The following is a 22,342-nucleotide window of genomic DNA, read 5'->3' on the forward strand; positions in this document are numbered from 1 at the left end:
CACACTTACAAAGGAAAACTCAGGATATGAATACAGCTACAAAACATTTTTAAAAGGAATAAAGAATATAAATATTTTGAGTTTAATTGTTCATTTGGACCATGCTAATATATTAAAAATGATAGTGCCACTTAATTTAGAATTTTAATACCATACCAAATAAATCACTTATATTTTATGGACCTAAAAAAATAATAAAATTCATCCAGAAAAATAAAAGTCAACAATTTCAAAGGAAATATTTGGGTATATGCATATATATATATATATCTATGATTACATAACATGTATGTACATATATATATGATTATGTGGTATGTAATGTATATTTGTTTTGTATTCAGTTTGTTATATGTGATACATATAAACATGTGCATAAGTGTATAACATGTGATAAGTGACACATATATGCATGTGTGCATCTAAATAAAATAAAGTAGGAATGAAGGGATCCTATAGTTGTATCTTTTCAAATAAAAAATATCATGTACAAGTTGTTCAATGGGGTCACAAAGACTCATATATAATTGAAGAAAAACAAAAGTAGGAATGAAAATGTCCTTGTAATATTGAATCTCAAATTATAAAATCCATCTAAAACAATTTGAATTACTTTTTTAAAGAAAAACTGCTTTTAAAATGGGAGAATGTGACAGAAAATGGGTTTAGTCAAATCAATGAGCATTAAGCATTTAATATATGTGCCAGACATGCTTCTATAGGTTTAGAGCAACACCTATGAATCACAATGAACTTCAAATGAATATACCTGCTTAAATCTAAAAGGTCATATAAAAAAGTTTCTAGATGACAAAAAAAAAAGAAATACTTTTTAATTTTTTTTTTTTTTTTTTTTTTACTGAGGCAATTGAGGTTAAGTGACTTGCCCAGGGTCAAAAAGCTAGGAAGTGGTAAGTGTCTGAGACCAGATTTGAACTCAAGTCCTCCTGACTTCAGTGCTCTATCCACTGCACCACCTAGTTTGCCCCTAAGAAATTCTTTTCATAATTATGATTGGGAGAAAATTCTTACCTAAATAAGGGGAAAAGAAGAACATGAAAGATAAAATGGACAATTTCAAGTATATAAAATTGAAAGCTTTTGGCACAAACAAAATAATGTAGTTAGAATTACCAATAAAATATTTAAATGGAAAAATATTTACAATGAATTTTTCTGATATAGGCCTAATATCCATAATATATTTTAAATATATATATTATATATATAATATATATTAAAAATATATTATATATATATATATATATATACATATATAAAGCAACAAGAATCATTTCCTCAATAGAGATATGATTAAAAGATAATGTAAGCTATGAAGACCTCTATGGAAAAAAAAAATGCTCCAAATAACTAAAAATAAGAAAAAATGTAAATTAAAAATCTTTGCATTCCAAAATCATATTCACAGAATCCCAAAAGATGATCAAAAAAAAAAGGAAAGCAGCCATTTTTATAGAGATTTTTATTCTGGGAAAATCATCTAATGTAATATTGAGTTAATTTCACCATTTTGGAAAACAATTTGAAACTAAATTCCAAAATTCACTAAATTAATATAACTTTTGAATCAGTAATAATAATTGGGCATATACCCTCAAGATATCACAGGTAGAGGAAAAGAACTTACATAAATGGAAGCATTATTTATTGGGTCCAAAACAAAACAAAACAAACTGGAAACAAAAGAGATGGCCATTAATTGAGGAATAACTGAACATTTTTATAGCACTTCAATGTAAAAAAATCATATTGCATCACAGAAAATGAAGGATACAATTGAGTCAAAGAAATATGAAGACTTGTACGAACTGAACAATTTACATGATAGTTTCACATTTTCACAATAATAATATGAAAGAAAACAACTTTGAAAGACATAGAACTCAGGCAGTTTGGTTAATAAACAAATATCAAGACCAACACCTTCATTTTATTTTATTTTTTACTTTTCATTTTTTTATTATTATATTTTTTTTAATTTATAGAATAAAACAAGCATTATTATAACAGTACAATTTTTAAAATATGATGGCATATGAAACTGCAAACCTAGTCATACCAAATGTGCTATTCCTTTTAAATATATAATAAAGTTATGTGAATTTTTTCTTCCCTCTTTCCTCCCACTGTAGATATGGCTAATATTAGACACAATTACACTGTATGCATGTAAAACACACATGTGTAAAATCATTCTATATATGCTTTTATTTATCAGTTCTTTCTTTGGATGCATATAGCTTCTTCCTCCATAGGTCCTTTGTATTTAATTTAAGTATTTATAATAGTCAAAATGACTTCCTTGCTCAGTTGTTTTTAAATTTCTTTTAAAATTCTAATAATAGCTTCTTATTTTCAAAATATTTTTTAATTTTAATAATTCAAAGGAAATATTTGGGTATATACATATATATATATATGTTTTTTATTTTCAGAATATATGCAAAGATAGCTTTCAACATTCACCTCTACAAAACCTTGTGTTCCAAATTTTTCTCATTTCCTCGCCCCTCCCCCAAGTAATCCAATATAGGTTAATCATGTGGAATTCTTCCAAACATATTTCCACATTTATCATGCTACACAAGAAAAGTCTGATTAAGGAGAGGAAGGGGATTGGAAAGGGGAAAAAAAGAAAACAAATAACAACCAAAAAAGGTTAAGTGCAAATATTATGTTGTGATTCACATTCAGTCCTGTGAAGTATGGACTAGCTCTCTGGAGGGCTTCAGGGTCAGCCAGTGTCAGAATAAATCAAACTCCTTGGTCTTTAGGGGGAGAAGTGAAGGAGGCAGCCAAGCAGAATCCTAGATTTTCGAGTCCAGAACCACCAGTCTCTCTCCTCTTCATCCTGCTGCAAAGTGAGTCTCTTGCCCCTATTCTTGCCTATAATTATCTTAACATCAAACATTTAGCAAGCATCTAACAGTGAGAAGAGCCATTTTTCCAAACATATGCTAATAAAGTCATTGTCTCACATCAAATAGGTTAATTAGCCTTAAGTGTTCAAGTATACCTTTTTCAAATTTTCAGTCCCTACAAGTCCCCATAATCTTTCCAGAGGTAGATGCCTCTCTCTACCATAAATCTATTAGGATTGGTCTGAATCACCTCCTTGTTGAAAAGAGCCAAATCGGGAAGAAAAACAAAAAAATGCAAACAGTTTACATTCATTTCCCAGTGTTCTTTCTTTGGGTGTAGCTGCTTCTGTCCATCATTGATCAATTAATTGAAACTGAGTTAGATCTCTTCTTTGTCGAAGAAATCCACTTCTATCAGAATACATCCTCATACAGTATTGTTGTTGAAGTATATAATGATCTTCTGGTTCTGCTCATTTCACTTAGCATCAGTTCATGCAAGTCTTTATTTTTACCTTCTGAATCCAATTCTTCCTGTGCAACAAGAGAACTGTTCGGTTCTATACACATATATTGTATCTAGGATATACTATGACATATTTAACATGTATAGGACTGCTTGCCATCTGGGGGAGGGGGATGAGGGAGGGAGGGAGGGGAAAAGTCGGAACAGAAGTGAATGCAAGGGATAAGGTTGTAAAAAATTACAGGCATATACCTTTTTATTACCCAGGCATGGGTTCTGTCAATAAAAAGTTATAATTATAAAAAAAAAAGAAAAGAAAAGAAAAATAAAATAAAATAAAATAAAAATAAACATAAAAAAAAAAAAAAAGAAAAGAAAGGAGCCAAATCCATTACAATTGATCACCATATAATCTTGTGGTTGTGTATAATGTTCTCTTGGTTCTATTCACTTCACTCAGCATCAGTTGATGCAAGTTTTTCCAGGCCTTTCTTAAAGAACAATAATAATCTATTACCATTATATACCATAACTTACTCAGCCATTCCCTAACTGATGGGCATCCACTCAGTTTCCAGTCAAAGTTGTTTTTAAAACTATATTGCCGTTACATATGCAATATTCTCTTGGTTCACTCACTTCAATTCTTCATTATTTCATGCAAATCTATCCATATTTTTCTAACGTCAATGAATTTATCATTTCTTATAGCATAATATTATTCTATCACAACCTATACTACAACTTGATCAGCCATTCCCCCATTGATAGGCATGTCCACAATTTCTCACTACAATGAGAAATGCTATAAACATTTTAGAACATATTTTTTTCCTTCCTCTTTCCCTAATCATCTTTAGAAATAAAGCAAATGATGTTATTGCTCGGTCAAAGGGATATTGGCAGTTTAATAACTCTTGGGGCATAATTTACCAACAATGAATTAGCATCCCAATTTTTCCACATTCCCTCCAACATTTTTTGCTTTCCCCTTCAACCATTTTGACCAATCTGGTAAGGGCAAAATGATATCTCAAGGTTATTTTAATTTGCATTTTTCTGATCAATAATAATTTAAAGCATTTTTTCATGTCTACAAATTGTTCTGATGTTTTCATCAGAAAACTACTTAACTGTATCCTTTGATCATTTATCAATTGAGGAATGACTTTCATTCTTACAGATTTGATCAAGTTCTTTATATATTTGAGATATATATTGAGATATAACATCTTGATCTAGGAAACTGTCTCTAAATAACTTTTCCCTATTATTGTTCTATAAGAAACCATTATAAGCAGAGTGATTTTAGAGAGGCTTGGAGAGATTTACATGAACTGATGCTAAGTAAAATGATTAAACTAAGAGAACATTGTACATAGTGATTTTATACAATTATAAATTGTATAAAGCAAGATTAAATGATGATCAATTCTGATGGACATGCTCTTTTCAACAGTGAGGTGATTCAGGCCAGTTCCAGTGGAATTCTAATGAAGACAGCCATCTGCACCCAAAGAGAGAACTTTAGGGACTGAGTATAGATCGCAACATAGTGTTTTCATTTTTTTGTTGTTGTTTGCTTGCATTTTGTTTTTTTTCTCATTTTTTTTCCTTTTTGATCTAATTTTTTTTTATACAGCATGATAATTATGAAAATATGTATAGAAGAATTTGCACTTTTAACATATATTAGATTACTTGTTGCCTAGGGGAGGAGGTGGGAGGAAGGGAGAGAGAAAAAAATTTGGAATACAAGGTTTACAAGAGTAAATGTTGAAAATTATCAATGCATATGTTTTGGGGGAAAAAACCTTTTTTTTAAAAAAAAAGGGAAGACATAAATAAATAAATGATTTTCCACAATTTTCTGCTTTCTTTCTTATCTTAGCTACATTTATTTTATTTGTACAAAACATTTTACTTAAATTAAAGATAATCAAAGTTATCCATTTTGTACCCCATTTTGCTCACACTCTCTTGTTTATTTATAAATTGTTTATCCATAAGATTAGCTTGTTTTGAATCCTTATGTTTTCCATAAGTCAGATAGTATGTTCTTCAAATTTTCTTATAATCTTTCTCTTTATGTCTAGTTCTTTTTGACCTTATCTTCATACACAACCAGGAAGTGTTAAATGTCTGAGGTCAGATTTGAACTGAGGTTCTCCTGATTTCAGGCTGGTGCTCTACCCACTACACCAATTAGCTGCCCCTACCTTAATTTTAAAGATGAAGAAACTAAGGATCAGTGAGTGAGGTTATATACCTTGCCCAAGATCATACTCATAAATATTCAAGGCAAGATGTGAACTCAGAATTTCTTCACTCCAAGACCAATTTCTAGTCACTGAACTACCTAGCTTCAAAATATCAATAATGAAATATATCTTCTATCTCCAAGTATATACAGCAATAAACAGGCATTCTCCTACATGCATTTATTTGTTTTGTTTGACTACTATTATGGATGTTAAAGAATTTTATATTATGTATATATGTTATTTTTGTTGCATAAATTCAATGTCTTTAAAAGTCTTCTTTCCTTTTCTTTGTATCTAGAAAAATTTGTGCATATTAATGATTAAAAAATTTTAAAAAGAAAAGTGTCTCTAATCAGATACTAATTTTTTGTGTGAAATCTACTAAATTACTTAATCTCTGATGATCCCATTTTCCCTGTCTATAAAATGATGGGTTTGAGCTACATTAAAGTCTAATCTCCTTTTTCTTCTTCCTAATAAAACATTATTTAAAAAAAAATAAGATATTGCCTACTTAAGTTATATTCAATATTTCAACTACCAACTCAGCTCACAATGGAATTTGTTTCAATTTTCCAGATCTACAATAAGGAAAGATTGAGGTAAAGAACTAAAAGCTCTATGGTTAGAATTCTGGACCTTGTCAGAGATTAAGAATTTAGAATACTCAGCAGAAAAGGAAATTATGGGTCATATTCAAAACAAGCTAATCAAAAGGCCCTTATAATAAGGTTTTCTAGAGAAACGCAATATTTCTTCTACAGATACTTTCTTAAAAAGCAAATTCCTGAACACTGTGGCATAATGTTTAGACTAGTTCATTGCACTGTGAGACAAGAAGGCTTTTGTACAACTTCACTTTTGATACTAGTTGACCAGAAGCAAGTCACTAAGCCAACTCTGAACTCATGAATTTCCTCATTTGTAAAATAATGGATATAATTATATCTGCACTATCTGTCTAAAGGATTTTTTTGAAGCTCAAATGAGACAATATATACAAAACTTTATAAATCTCAAAGTAATAGAAATCATTATTTTAGTTTCACAGTTTATGTCAAAGCTTAACTTCTAAAGTAATATATAATTTTTTTTATTTTAACAAGATAAATATAAATTCAGTAAGAATTGATTAAATTTATGATTCCAAACACTATAGAAAACTTAGAAAATGGACTTTGCCCTCAGGAGCTTACTGGAAAAATCACTCTCTTAACATGTTTCAGTTACTAGCTTTTTAAATTAGCTTCATTCATTTAATGTTAATTACCTATGTCTTACAATTAAGTCCAATTGTTCTGGCTAACAGTAATAGGCTATCAAAGCTAAAAGAGATCTTGGGGTTTATCTAGTGTAGTTCTGATTTTTTGCAGAACTTGATGAAGGTCACACTTATAAGTCAGAGCAAAGACAGAAGTTTCCAGATTCTAATTCTAGTATTCTTTCCTTTATATCACACTGCTTCTTGCTATCACCATATTAGAACAGAATTGTGAAATTCAGTTCATATAAACTCTTCTTTTCCATAACTCCCAATTTCACCCCACGTTTTTTCCCTTAGTATTTTTTCTTCCTACTCATTCCTACAATAAGCAGCAGAGACAGAATGCAGAGAGGTCCTCTGTGAGACAATATGTGATAGAACAGAACTAAGCTGTGTCTCTAAAACTTTCCATTCTATACCAAGTTGCCTAATTGTTCAAGCTAAAATGACAAAGTTGGGCTAAATAAATTTAATTTTAGTTACTATATGATGGGCATCTTTAAGCAATATTTGAAATATTTATTAGCATATCTTTTAGACAAGTCTGAGATGTGATCAGCCAGGTATTCCATCTGCCTCCTCCTGGAGACTTCTCTCTGAACTCCCTGACACTTCTCCTCACCTAAGAAACTCCCAAGAAGGTACCACCTCACACTTATCAGATTCTCTGATATGATAATTTCTCTCTAAAAGCAAAAAGATAATAATAATGATAGCTAACAATTATGAGTGCTTCAAGTTTTGTAGTGTTTTATATGTATTATCTAATTTTATCCTCCTTTATGAGGTCAGGCAGATGATAACCCAAGGTTTCATTCTGTCCTACAACTAAGTTTAAAATGTCACAAGATATAACAGAAGCTATTAGCTCTTGATGAACTATAATTCATAACTATATATGCATATATAACTATAATTCTATCAACTGTAAAATTCTAACTTTTTTTCTGTAATCAGAATGAATTTTTCCTATAGGTCTGAATTTTTCCTCTCCTCTTCTGTTTGGAAATAGATTTCTTGCACTCTTTTCTCATTTTTTTTTTTTTTTTTGCCTTTTCAAATTTTCTTTCACATGCACTTCAGTGTCTATTTGTTCCTCTGAAGACCATTTTTCCTATTTTTCCAACTCCCATTTCTACCAATCTATTATTTACTATTTATTACATTAATTACATCTAGAGAACAGATTTGCAACAAATCTATTTCCAAAATTCCCTTTTCAGAGGGGAAAGTATGTCTTATGGAATTTTAGATAACATAAGATTGCATATGAACTAAAATACAAAATTTGGGAAATTATAGGATAGATATTCACATAATTATGTGTTACTATTCTTAAGGCATTATTGCTGACTTCAGCCATATAGTATTTATTCAAGGAAGAATCATAAAAAGAAAAAAATGGTGAAATTTGACATTTAAAAAGAACTGGGCCTGGGAGTAGAAAGTGGCTCATTAAGAACCTGATGGATATTTACAAGTCAAATTTCAACAAAAATGTTTGCATAATTGGAGAATGTGACTGAAAAATCAGTATCCCAATCAAGTAAGCAGAGCCAATGATGTATTTTTTGTCTAACTGGATAAATGTATAGTTTTGACTTATTTTTGACTTGAAACCAGAGTGCTGAATTTCTGTATTACAAAGTGTTTACAAAGGTTTTCAAAGGTAATAAAGCATATTCAATCATACTTCAAACTGGCTTTGTTACTATTAATAAATATTTAAAATATTGCATATATTTCCTTTTTAATTTCTATTTTTGTGTATGTTTGATGTACAAAGTATATATATATATATAAATCTATACAGATAGATGTGTATAATTTTGGGTGTGTGCGTGTATGCAAGCAGGAGCATCTGTGTGTACACTGATTAAGAGTTAGAAAAATTATGTTTGTATAGAGTGACTGTAAGAATGGAACCTTTATCAGCTCCCATTGTCTATTCCTCAATCTCAGGGCATCTTTAAAGAACCTTTGAGATAGAGATTAGCATATCTTTTAGATAAGTCTGGGACCTGATCTGCCAGGTATTCCATCTGTCTTCTCCTGGATCTTTCCCTCTGAACTCCTTGGCACTTCCTTTCCTTACCTGAGAAATTTCCAAGAAGGTACAACCTCACACTTATCAGATTGTCTAAGATGATAAAAAAGGAAAATAGCAAATGTTGGAGACAATGTGGGAAAACTTAACAATGTTGATGGAGTTGTGAACTGATTCAACAATTTTGGAGAACAATTTGGAACTATGTCCAAAGAACGTAAGACTGTGCACATCCTTTGATCCAGCAATACTACTACTATGTCTGTATCTCAAATAAATCAAAGCAAAAAAGGAAAATGACTTATATATACAAAAATATTGGTTGCTATTCTTTTTACAGTGGCAAAGAGGTGGAAATTGAAAAGATGCCCATCAATTAGGGAAGAGATGAACAAATTGTGGTACATGATTGTTATGGAATTGTACTAAAAGAAATGATGAGCAAGATAATTTCAGAAAACCTGGACTTACACAAAGTGATGCAAAGCGAAGTGAGTAGAATTTTGTACAAAGATTAACAATGAATCACTTAGCTATAATTAGCAATACAGTGATCCAAAATAATCCCAAAAAAGTCATGATGAAAAATGTCATCCACATCCAGAGAAAGAACTGATAGAGTCTGAATACAGATCAAAGTATACTATTTTTTACTTTTCTTTTTTCATTTAGGGAAAGGGATATCTTTCTTCTATTTACAAACATTACTAATATGAAAATATGTTTTACATGATTGCACATATATAACCTATATCAAATTGCTTACTGTTTTAGAGAGGAAGGAGGTAAAGGAGAATCTGAAATTCAAAATTTTAGAAAAATGAATGTTAAAAATTATCTTTACATGTAACTGTGAAAAAAATTTTTAAGAAATAATGAATTTGAAATGTAATAAGCACCTATACTAACATGGTATCTATATGAATAGAGAAGACAAAATGCATATATAAAATTTTATGAACCTAGAAAAAAGATTTGTTAACTTAGGAGGTAGGTGGAGTGAGTGAGAATACCTATTGATAACATTGAAGCATGAGAGTTTGGATGAAGCACCATAGGAAGAAAGAAAGATAATGAGTTCTGGTTTGGAAATGCTGAGCTTGAAAAACCCACAGGACATCCATTTTGATATGTCCAAAGGCAACTGGTAATTTGAATCATCAACCTAGGGAAAAAACTGGAACTACATATATAGATCTGGGAATCATCTGCATAAAGAGGGAAAATTGAAGCTTATTCAATACAAGAGTCAACATAAGCCCCCAAATCTTTTTCATATATATTGTTCTGTAGCCCTAAATTCCACCCAAAATATGAAAGTGACTATTCTTTTTTTTTTTTTGAGAGTGACTATTCTTCAATCTAAGTGTACGATTATATTTATTCCTTTTATGATAACACTTTATTTTATTGATCTAAATCATTGTTTAGGGCTTGTTTTTGTTTTTTAATTTGGCACCCAATATATTAGCTATTCCTTATCATCTTTTTATAGTCCCCATATTTGAGAAGCATGCTATACAAAAGTTAATTTAAGTCATCAATAAATATGATAAATAGGACCATTATGGAGAATCCTTTAAGATAATAATCTTTTATTCCTGTTTACATCTCTTTCTGAAAATATCCAGCAATATAACAACATCCAGCATAATTCTTTTATCCTTTACACAAAGATTTTGAGAAATACTTTGTCAAAGGCATCTGTAATGGGCTGAGGCTCGAGTTGATGCACTGAGGTCCCAAGCACATGAGGCTAAATAGTAATTGGACCACACTCTATTAATATATATGCTTGGAGAAAGAATGGCCTCCCCCCTTCCCCCCCACTCTTTGTGCAAGTCCTGATGTGTTGTATAGGAAATAACGATTTTGGTGAGTGGAGGCAGGGGAATGGAAAGGGAAGCGGAAAGGGAGACTGCTGGCTGTTTTCTTGACACAGCTGCTCGCTATTGCGACCCCCCCCCCTTCACCTGCAATCCCCCTTCACCTCTGCTGGCTGGCTTCCTGTCGCAGCTGCCCATATTGCTATCGCAATCCCCCTTCACCTCAAAAAGAATAAAGATTGAAGATTTTTCCCTTAACCCGAATTCCTGATTCTGGCTGATTTTAAATACACGGTCATCACAGGCATCAATTTGTGCATTCCTGGCCTTGGAACCAGAAAGAATACTTTACATCCCATCCTTGACAGACATCAACTATGTGATCCTGGGTAAATCACTTTACTTCTTGATTTTCTAGACAATTCTCTATGAACATAAATTGCTGAGAAAGTGGTTATCTAAATAGGTGGGGGGAAATTGCCTCACCTGGGAACTCCCTATAGTAATGAAATGACTTGTTTAGTTCTTTTTACCTACTCTATACTCTAGTAAGCAACACTCAAAAAAGGAAATAGAAACAACCTTGCAGGTCATCTAGTGCAGAGGTATCAAACACCTATGGACTAAGTACTGCTTGAACCAGATTAAAATGTAATTGGAAAATAATTAACAAAATAAATAAAAATACAATAGAAGTATGTCAATATGTGGTTTTCTAAGTTAAGTACCTTACTCACAGAAGGTTTAGTGACTTCTTTCTCTTTGAGTTTGACACCACTGATCTAGTACAACTATATTGGATCAGAAGGATCACAGTTTATCAATGCAGATAAAGATAAAAATTTGTCATAGTGAAAAGAATTTTGTGATATAGTTAGAGGAGTACTAGAAAATACTAAATGTAAAATGGTTGAAACAGACAAACATTATTTACTTGACTTGTGAATATCATCACTGGTCATCATTCCCATTTAAATCAATTCAACAAAGCATATCAGGCACTGTAAATACTAGGGCTACATAAATACAACAAATAAAATAGTTCCTTCCCACAATGGGCATATGTTTTACTGGGGAAAACAATATGCCGTTTTATGTTTAACAAACTTAAACAATATGTTTAAGTAACATACTTAAGTAAGTGGAAAATATATAAAAAATACAAAGAATTTACAGGATTGAAGAATCATTAAGGATGAGTGAATTAGAAAATCCTAATTGTAAGAGGTGATACTTGAAGACAACTAAGGATTCCACTAGGCAAAGGTGAGGAGAAAAAGCATTTTACTCCTATGGAGGACAACCTGTGTAAAAGTAGAAAAATAGGAACTAAAGTGTTGTGTAGGGGGAAAAGAATATAAGTTTGGCTAGAACCTCCAATAGAGTGAATGCAAGGGAATAAAGATAGGTGGGTCCTAGATTCAGGAATTTAAATGTCAAATAGAAGAGACAGTGATTTACCTTACAGGTGAAAAGGAAATATTGGAACTTCTTGAGTCATCATAGTCACTACCATCATGTCTCTGAGAATCAAAATGAGATCTTTTTTAATCCATTTAATCATTTTAATTGTTTTCCTCCCAGCTCAATTTTTACCAAGTATTGACAGACAATTTATAAATTTCCAAAGAAGGAAAGCACCTAAGCAATAAATGGTCTCTAAAAATGGGAGATAAAAAAAGTTGTCATGACTCATTTGAATAAAAGAAGAAAAAAATAAAATTTCTAAACATTTATATACTTAAAAAGAAGGAAACTAAGATATACTAACATATAACATATGGATTGTTTGCCATTTAGTGAACTTCCAAGCATTCTTGATAAAAATTCAATTTTATCAAAAATTTAAAGAAAAATTAATTCTTTACATAGTCTGAAAAACAAGGGGAAAGATAGAGCATGACAAAATCATTCTATGACATAAACATAATTTTAATACCTGTACAAGGAAGAATCAAAATGAAGAAGGAACACTATAGAAAAAAATTAAATAAAAATATTAAATAAAATGTCAAGATTATAGCAGTTATATATTTACACATACATGTGCATAAAACATATTACAAAGATTACATATATACTATGAATATGTTGGATTTGCAACAGAAATGTGGAGTTGGTGCAAAAGCTATCAACATAACAGACTATATTTAAAAAAAAAAAATCACATAATTCCACAAACACACAAATTGACAAAACAGCCATTCCTGTTTTCAAATAAAAACTCCAGAAATGATAGGAATAATTTTTCTGAATATGATAAATTATATCTAAAATAAAAGTCCAAAATCGCATATAACATAGATGAACCAGAGGCCTTTCCAAAAAAGTCAAGAGTAAATCAGATGTTCATTATCATTATTACTTTATTATATAATGTTAGAAATGTTAGCTATAGCAATAAAATTAAAAATAAATGCAGAAGCAAAAATAAACAAAATTGGTGCTTTTATAGATGACAATTTACTAAGAGCTTTAAGATCAGCAAAAAAAAAACTAATTTAAATAATTTCAGCAAAGTTTCAGGATATCAAATCCAAATAAATCATCAGCATTTCTATATATTAGCATAATTCAGAGGAGTAATATGAATATATGAAAAACATTCTTTCTTCTAAATAGTAAGTCTATGGGTGGTCTGTGACAATTTTATATAAATTATAGTAATACCTAAACTATTATATTTCTTCAGAACCATATCAATCAAACTACCAAAGGAATACATTAGAGAGCGAGGAAAAAAAAATTTATGTGGAGAAATAAAAAGTCAAGAATCTCAAGAAAATAATTTTTAAAATGGTAATTAAAGGGAATAGAGGTAATTGTGATCTATATATATTATGTATCAAACTATACTACAAAGTACTAATGATGAAAAATATTAGTACTGCTTAATAAAAAACTCAATCAGTGGAAAAGATTAAGTATGCAATATATAGAAGCAAACATATACATTAGCATAATTAACAAAGTTATAAATACTAGTTGGTAAAGTAACAACTGATTATTCAACAAAAAATACTAGGATATAAATACTCAGTTCTCAAAAGGAGAAATTTAAGATATCATTAGTCATATGTATAACATACCAAATCACTAACATAGAAATGCAAATGAAAGCAACTCTGTGATACTACTTCACACTCATCAGACTGGTAAATTTGACAAGAAGGAAAAAGACAAATGCTACTTATGTAGGTATAAATTGATCCAGTCAATTCTGGAAAGCAATTTGGAACTATGTGCCCCCAAAGCTATAAAATGTGTATCATCTTTGACTGCCTATTTATTCTTTGATAATTTATAAGCTGCAGAATGTTTTTTTAATTATAAATTTGCATCAATTTTCTGTATACTTAAGAATGAGACCTTTATCAGAGAAATTTCTGCAAACACATTTTCCCCAGATACATTTTTCTCTTCTAATTTTAGTTTTGTTTGTGGACAAAATTTTAAATTTTATCTAATCAAAATTACTCATTTTATGCTTTATGATCCTACCTCTATCTTGTTTGGTCTTGAATTCTTTCTGCATAGATCTAAAAAGTAATTTATTTTTTGCTCTTTTACTATCCTGATGAATTTACACTTTGTTTGTTATGTAATTATTAAATTTATTAATTGTAATTATTATTACCTTTTAGACCTTAGTTTGGTATATAGCAAGAGATGTTGGTATATTATCTAGTTTCTGCCAGGCTGCTTTCCAGTTTTCCTAAGCATTTTTTGTTGAATAATCAATTGTTACTTTTATAGGTAGTATTTTATGTTTTATATATATATATATATATATATATATATATATATACACATTATATGTTTATATGAATTCATTTTTTCTTTTTGAAAATATTTCTTTACTTATTTTTTAACTTTTTTTTTTAATTTTGAGTTCTAAATTCACTTCTTCCCTTTACCTTCTCCCTACTCACTGAATAGGCAAGCAATATGATATCAGTTATATATATGAAGTCATACAAAACATTTCCATGTTAATCATATTGCCAAAAAAAAAAAAGCAAGAAAAATAAATGAAAAAAATAAGCTTCAATCTCAACTCAGATTTCATCAGATTTCTCTCTATGGATGTGTAGTATAATTCATCACAAATCCTTTGGAGTTATCTGGGATTATTATATTGACCACAGTGGCTAAGAGATAGTTGAACATTTATTACAATATTGCTGATACTGTTTACAATGTGTGAGTTAATTTGCTTGATTATTCTTATTTTTCTTTCTCCATTTTTAAATAGGAAGGTTGAGGGAGAGAGGGGTCCCAGGTTAAATATAAAAGAGCCATTGAAACTTTTTTAATGCACAAAAGAGAACAAAAGGAGGTACAGAAAAGTGAGAAAGATTCAAAAGTAACTGGAGAATATCATATATTCTTAAAAAGCATGCTCTGAAGGCAGAACCAAGATGGCTGTATAAAAGCAGGATTGGCTCAAAGAGAAAATAACATACAACTCTCTTATCCTGCAAGAAAATAGGAGGGGAATGGGTTATGGGAATGTGGAGAGAGTGATAAAGAGGGCATACTGGGGGAGAGAGTGGTTAGCACCAAAACACTTTTGAGGGACTGGGTAAAAGGAGAGAGAGAATAAATGGGGAGAACTACAGTTAGTAATAGTAATTGTAAAATGAATTTTGAAACAAGTTTCTCTGATAAGGTCTCATTTCTCAAACATAGAGGGAACTGAGTCAAATTTATAAAAAAAAAAAAAATAAGAGCCACATCCCAATTGAGAAATGATCAAAAGATATGACTGATTAGTGCCCAAAGGGCTATAAATTCATGCATATCCTTTAACCTAATAACACCAAAAGAGTTTAACATTAAAAAAAAAAAAAGACAAATGACCTATATGTACAAAAAATATTCAGAGCACGTCTCTTCTCAGGACAAAAAAATTGAAAATTGGGCGGGGGGGGAGATACTCATCAATTGAGAAATGGGTCAATAAACTATGGTGTGTGTTTATGATGGAATATTATTTTCTGTGGAAAATGATGAGCAGAATGCTCTCAGGAAAAAACTATACTAAACTGGAAGTCCTCCATGAACTCAAGCAAAATGAAATGTACTGTAATCAAAGTAATAGCAATATTCTGGGATGACAAGCTGTGAATGACTTTGTTATGCTCAGTAATACTTCATGACTGAAGGACTTATGATGAAAAATCCTATCCAAACCCAGAGAAGGAACTGAATATGTCTTAATATAGATTGAAGCATTCTCTCTTTTTCTCTTTTTTTGAACTTAATTTTTCTTGAGGGTTTTTATTTTCATTAGGGTGGGAAATCTATGTTCCCTCCCACCCACCCCCAGCCACAATTTGACTTTTATCGCAATGTTTTGCATGACTTCACAAGTGGTTTCTTAATTGTGGGTGTGGAATAAGGGAGAGAACCTAGAACTCAAAAAATTTTAAACAAATTAATTTTTTTTGTTTTTGAACGTAACCGAAGGAAAATATTAAATAAATAAAATTAAAATTTTAAAACACCAGAGATTCGCAGTTTCAAAGAAAATCCTCTTTTTTGTTCTGTCTATGGAAATATTATTTTTGTTTGAGCTAAAATTTTATTTTTTTCCATTTAAAGAATGAATGAAAGATGTCATGTTGGCTTGTTTTTTGGGGTTTCCTTTGTTTCATTTTTATATAAGCATACTAGAGAGGTCTCTGGAGTTATAGTTGTGGTTAATAGACTAGAATTTCCCTATTCCAGAAGTGAGGTATAACAGTGTAGCTGCTAGCAAAACCATGTGACACACCAGAATGGATACAAGCTAGCATTGAGAGGGAGAATGAGAGTAGAATTGAGGACTGAATCCTCATACTTATATGCCTATACTACTGGTATAATATTTATTATATTATTATCATATAACTATATTTTATATAAAGGATATATATTATAATAATATTATTGAATATTTAATACTTAATAATATTCAATATATAATTTAAATAATCATAGACAATATATTATATATTATTTTATATTATGTAGCATTATATTATATTCTATAATTATATAATATATTATACAATATATTTTCTATTATGTAAGTAAATATATTTCTATAATTAAATAATACATAAATATATGTTTATATATAAATGTTATATAAATATATAAATAATGCATGGATATTATAGATATATAAATAAATAATAAAGGTGGCAATATTTAATATATAAATCTTAAATATATTATATGAAATATTATTATATTATATATTATATGGTATTTATAGATATAGATAATAATAAAATAGTAGGAAGAAAGGGCTATGTAACAATATATATTTTTTTTTACTTATGAAGTATGTGATCAAAAAAGTTTGGAGATTATTTCTCTAAAATAACTAACAATATCTTTGCCAGAAAATTCTTTGCACATAACTTTAAAATTCTTATATTTCATTATATGTTTGTATGTACTCCTTGTCCTATAAACCCCACACACACACACAGACATACACACAAACAGTAACCAAAGGCAAATGCTCACAACAGATAGTCTTAGTTTTACCATGTATGTCCATTCTTCTATTTGTTTTGCCATGAGTACTACTTCCCCTCTATCAAAACTGTCTGTCAAATCTTTATCTCAGTTAGTGAGAAAGCACTGAAATTGTAATGTTAGTATTTCCAAGGAATTAAACAAAGTTCAAATTTGCAAATCAAATTCAAAGGCACAAGTCTTAAGTGTGTTAAGTGACCTTAAAGTTTTTCAGATGTTATTTTTCTTTCAAACATAACTTTCAACATTATGCCATTCATTTAAAAGCATCTGAAGAAAAAGAAGAGAGAACTAGAAAAAGTTTAGAGGTCATCAAATACAACTCCCTCATTTCATCGATGAGGAAATTGATGCATAGAATACCTAGGGTTGATATAACTGGTAAGAATTTAAATAAGATGTAAACTCAGTTTTGTTGACTTCAACTCTACTTCTCTTAAATACTGTTTCAGAATCAGTAAAGGTAAGGCAAATATACATAAAAGAGGTAGAATGGGGATGAATTATCATACATTAAAAAAGATAAGAAAAATACATTAAACTTTTGCCTGTTTTACCTAAGTGAGGCACTTTAAATTAGAAGGAATTGAAATAAAATTCATTTCAAAATGTTTATTTTCCAAAGAAAACATTTATATTTAAATCCTAATCTTTTATAATCTCAATTGACTCAGGTCAATAGAGGTAAATTAAGATAAAACATTTCTTTTACCCCCAATCAGCCAGTATTCCCAATAATATTATAGTTAATTAGCATAATGTTGATTGGTAGTTATGGATAATTCTAAATCAATTATTATTACCTTTATTCACAATGGTTTATGTCTGAGGCCATTTTAGTAAGAATCAGCAGATTCTCCCCCAAAAGATCTAAAACTAATCTAACAACATTTAACTACAAATTTAAATGCGTTGAGTTAAGCATTAATTTTTATCTGCTATTATGTAAAAAATTTTAATGTTAAAGTAACAAAGAGCCCTCCATATGTGGTCATACTAAAGGTGCCAAAATGGTAGCAATAATATTTGCACTCTATAATATGAGTTTATCTTATTATTGTTATTGTGCATAAGAAAATTTTTATAAAAGGCGTGGGGAAAATGTTTTAACATACTTTAAACATCAGTAGAATGAGTTTCTACAGTAGAAATTTCCTACATCAGTTCAATCATCAATTCAGATAACAATAATTACTAGTAACTAATATTTATGATGTGGGGTGGGAAGGGAAGGATGGCAGCAAATTAGTCCAAAAGGATAACTGGAACACTAAAGTATTGTTGGTAGAGTTGTGAATTAATCCAACCATGCCGGAGAGTAATTTGAAATTATGTCCAAAGAGCTATAAAATTAGGCATACCCATTGATCTATTTATACTTGATCTTATCCCAAGGAGACCATAAAAAAGGGAAAAGGACCCACCTACACAAATATGTTTAAAGCAGGGGTTTTTTTGAGGGGAGGGGTGGATATCAATTGGGAAATGGCTTAACTGTGGTATATGAATGTTATAGAATATTATTGTTCTATAAGAAAGGAGAGGTAGAATGAGGTAATTTATCACACATAAAAAGTTAAGAAAAAACTTTTACAGAAGGGAAGGAGGAGATAAGAAGGAATGAGTGAACTTAACTCTCATCTGAATAGCCTCAAAGAGGTACTAACATACATACTCAATTGGACATAGAAATCTAATGCTACAGGATAGTAGCAGGGAAAGGGGACAAAGAGGTTTGGAGTTATATAGAAGGGATGGCAGTTTGGGGGAGGGAGTAGTCAAAAGCAAAACACTTTTGAGGAGGGACAGGGTGAAAGGAAAGACAGAACAGAATGAACAAAAGAGAAATACAGTCAGCAAGGATAATTGTGAAAAACAAATTTGAAGCAAGTTTCTCTGATAAAGGCCTCATTTTTCTAGCATATAGAGAACTGAGTCAAATTTATAAAAGAACCATTCCACAAGTGAAAAGTGATCTAAAAAATGAAGTTTTCAGATGAAGTAATCAACGCTATCTATAATCCTATGAAAAAAAATTCTCTCACTATTGATTGGAGAATGCAATTAAAACAATTATGAAGTACTACATACCTATTAGATTGGCTAATAGGACAGAAAAGAAAGATGACAAATGATTGCAGGGATGTGAAAAAAAATGAGATATTAATGTATTGTTAGTGGAAATGTTAATGGAAATTATGCCCAACAAAATGAGGCATACCCTTTGACCTAGAAATACTACAACTAGGTTTATATCCCAAAAGAGATTTTAAAAAGGGGGGAGGAGGAAAGAGGGCCTATATGTACAAAAATATTTCTAGAAATTATTTTCTGTGGGCAAAGAATTGAAAATTCAAAGGATGCCTATCAATTGGGGAAAGGCTGAATAAACTATGGTATGTAATTATGGAAAAACTACTACTTTGTGCTACAGTTCTCTTTTATTATCCTGACTCAGTTTCCCTAATTATCCTGACTCAGTTTCCCTAAATTGTCCTACTTCGGTTTCCCTGAATTGTTTTACCTCAATTGTTCTGCTCAATACTCCAAAAGCACCCCTCCCTTCTAATCATGATGATCCAGATAAGAAGAAAGACTTTCTATCTTAGACATCATCAGAATGTTGGGTGCCTCTTCACATTCCAACTTATCAGAATGTTGGGTGCCTCTCCCCATTCTGTAATCCCAATTATCAAATATCCCCCATGCCTCCCCTCACCCTGTCAGAACCCGATTGTTAGCCCCTTGTTCTGGCTTTTAGCACTCTGACTCCACCCCTGCCTCAGTCTACCCTCTATATCTGAGCCACATATATATGTCATTGAGAACTCACATTGTTTGTGGGATTCTTGGAGATGATAGTGTCATTCAGCCCTGCAACCAAACCATGAATGCATTTGGTCCCAGTAAATCTCTCCCGTTCATATAAATTATTAAATACTCTATTCTTTATCTTGCCTCAGTTTCTCTGGCATTACACTATACTATGTGAAATGTGACCAGGATGCTCACAGAAAAACCTGGAAAGACTTCCACGAGAATCAGCTTTTGCATCAACAAAGTAAAATATACTGTGTACAAGGTAACAGCAATAATTAAGAGGTGAATGATGTAACTATTTTCAGCAATACAATGATCTAAGACAATTCTGAAGGAGTTATGATAATAAAAAAAAAAGTGCTATCTATACTCAGAGAAAGAACTGATAGTGTCTGAATGTAGATTGAAACATTTTTTAAAACTTAAATTTTTCTTGAGTTTTCTTTCCCTATGTTTTCATTCACATGACTACTATGGAAATATTTTGCATGACTACATATGTATGACCTATATTGAATTACTTGTATTCTCAACAGGGGAGTGTGAAAGGGAAAGAATCTGGAACTCAAAGTTTTAGAAAGGAACATTAAAAATTGTTTTTGCACATAATTGGGGGAAAACAAAATGATATTCTTTTTTTTAAAGAGGGGAAAAAAGTAAACTTTTTGAAAAAAGGTAGGGAAAGACACTTAAGTATTCCTTCTAAGAAGTCAGAAGAAGAATCTCAACTCCCTTGCACTCCTCATCAACTCTTCTTCAATCAGTCTAATTTTGAATCCTCTAAATATAGTTTAATTTGAAAGTATTGTTTACCTATTATTTAACAATTTGTTTCCTTAGGGGTCATATGAGATTATGATTTTTATTTAGTTGGTTCAACTTTTGACAATGAAGGAAGCATATTGATGAAGTTGAAGTCCCAACTTTGATAAGAGCAAGATAGCAGGGAGTGACATCTAGAGAACCTAAACAATAGGTAAATCTAGCTACTCCCAGAGGTAAACAGGAAGGAGCCCTGATAGGATCATCTGGACCTTAAGTCAGACTTTTGTTCCTGGTAGTATATCTTACATTGACAAATCCTCATAACCTCAGTGATTTGTATCCAATCAGAAAGCCAATTTATGATGTCAGCCTTGAGATTGTATTTCCCCTATAAAAGAACCTACCTCTACCTCACTAGAAAGATAACTCCTATTCGGACCTTAAATCCTTCCAGGATTAACCCACCACACCATTCCCCACTTGCCACAACATAACAGCATCTTCCCTCTAAGTAATTTTTTCCCTTTTTTAACTACTTAACTCCTTGTCCTTGTCTTAAAAAAAAACTCTCATGGATTTAGCCCCCTCTTGACAATATAATTAAATCTTTGTCCCTTAATTTAAAGAAGTCTAAGCCTACAAATTCTTTTGAGACAACCTGCAACACTGGCAGGAATCCCCAGTATGCTTTTAGGATAATATTTCTTCATACCCCAATCATTTGGTGGTAAAATCTCACCATTTTGGTGGTTCTGTATGGGAAGAATCTGGTTATACCACAAACCTCATCAATATGATTACGGACATATCTTCCCTTTAACTTTTATGTTCTAAGAGGAATGTACAGGATTACAATATGTAAAAGAATTATTTCCCACACATACTGACATAATTTTGAACATAAGAAAACTTGTGAGAGTCCTATTCCAGCCTCAGGTTTTCTCTGAAGCCTGAAACTATGTCCAAGCATAACAATAAAACCTAAGTTTTTATCTCCATAATTTCTACATGCATAAATATATATTTGATAGCAGCTACCCACCACATGAACTCAGAGAAGAGACTCTTGCAATGTTAGTAACAACACATAAACAATTTAGATAGATGATGTGAAGGTGAATAAAATATAAATAAGAAAAGGAAAACTGGAGCCAGTTTTAAATGGCAAGAAGAATTAGTATCTCATATTAGAAACAAGAAGGAATTTGTGCTTCTTCAGCAGGGGACCAAAATGATCATTTTGTGTGATTTAGGAATTAATTACTCAATGAAGACTATGTATCTTATATACAACCCAATGGGCAAAAAAAAAAAAAGTGAAAAACATCATCCAAATTAAATTAACCAAGATTTCATGACAATGACCACAATCTCCTACCACCTTTATCTCCCCACAAGGCTGTTTTTTCATTTATTCCAAAAGCAATAAAAGGTGCAACTTCCTTTTGAAATTTCAAATTTTTTTTCTTCAAGT

General features: G+C 30.8%; 1 protein-coding gene across 1 annotated transcript in view; it reads right to left on the minus strand.

Moving 5' to 3' along the window:
* The window catches only part of ROR2 (receptor tyrosine kinase like orphan receptor 2), a 312,511-nt gene that overhangs the window by 283,503 nt on the left and 6,666 nt on the right, over nt 1–22,342 (minus strand). The window lies entirely within an intron of this gene.

The sequence above is a fragment of the Antechinus flavipes genome, chromosome 1, assembly GCF_016432865.1.
Source record: "Antechinus flavipes isolate AdamAnt ecotype Samford, QLD, Australia chromosome 1, AdamAnt_v2, whole genome shotgun sequence".
NCBI lineage: Eukaryota > Metazoa > Chordata > Mammalia > Dasyuromorphia > Dasyuridae > Antechinus > Antechinus flavipes.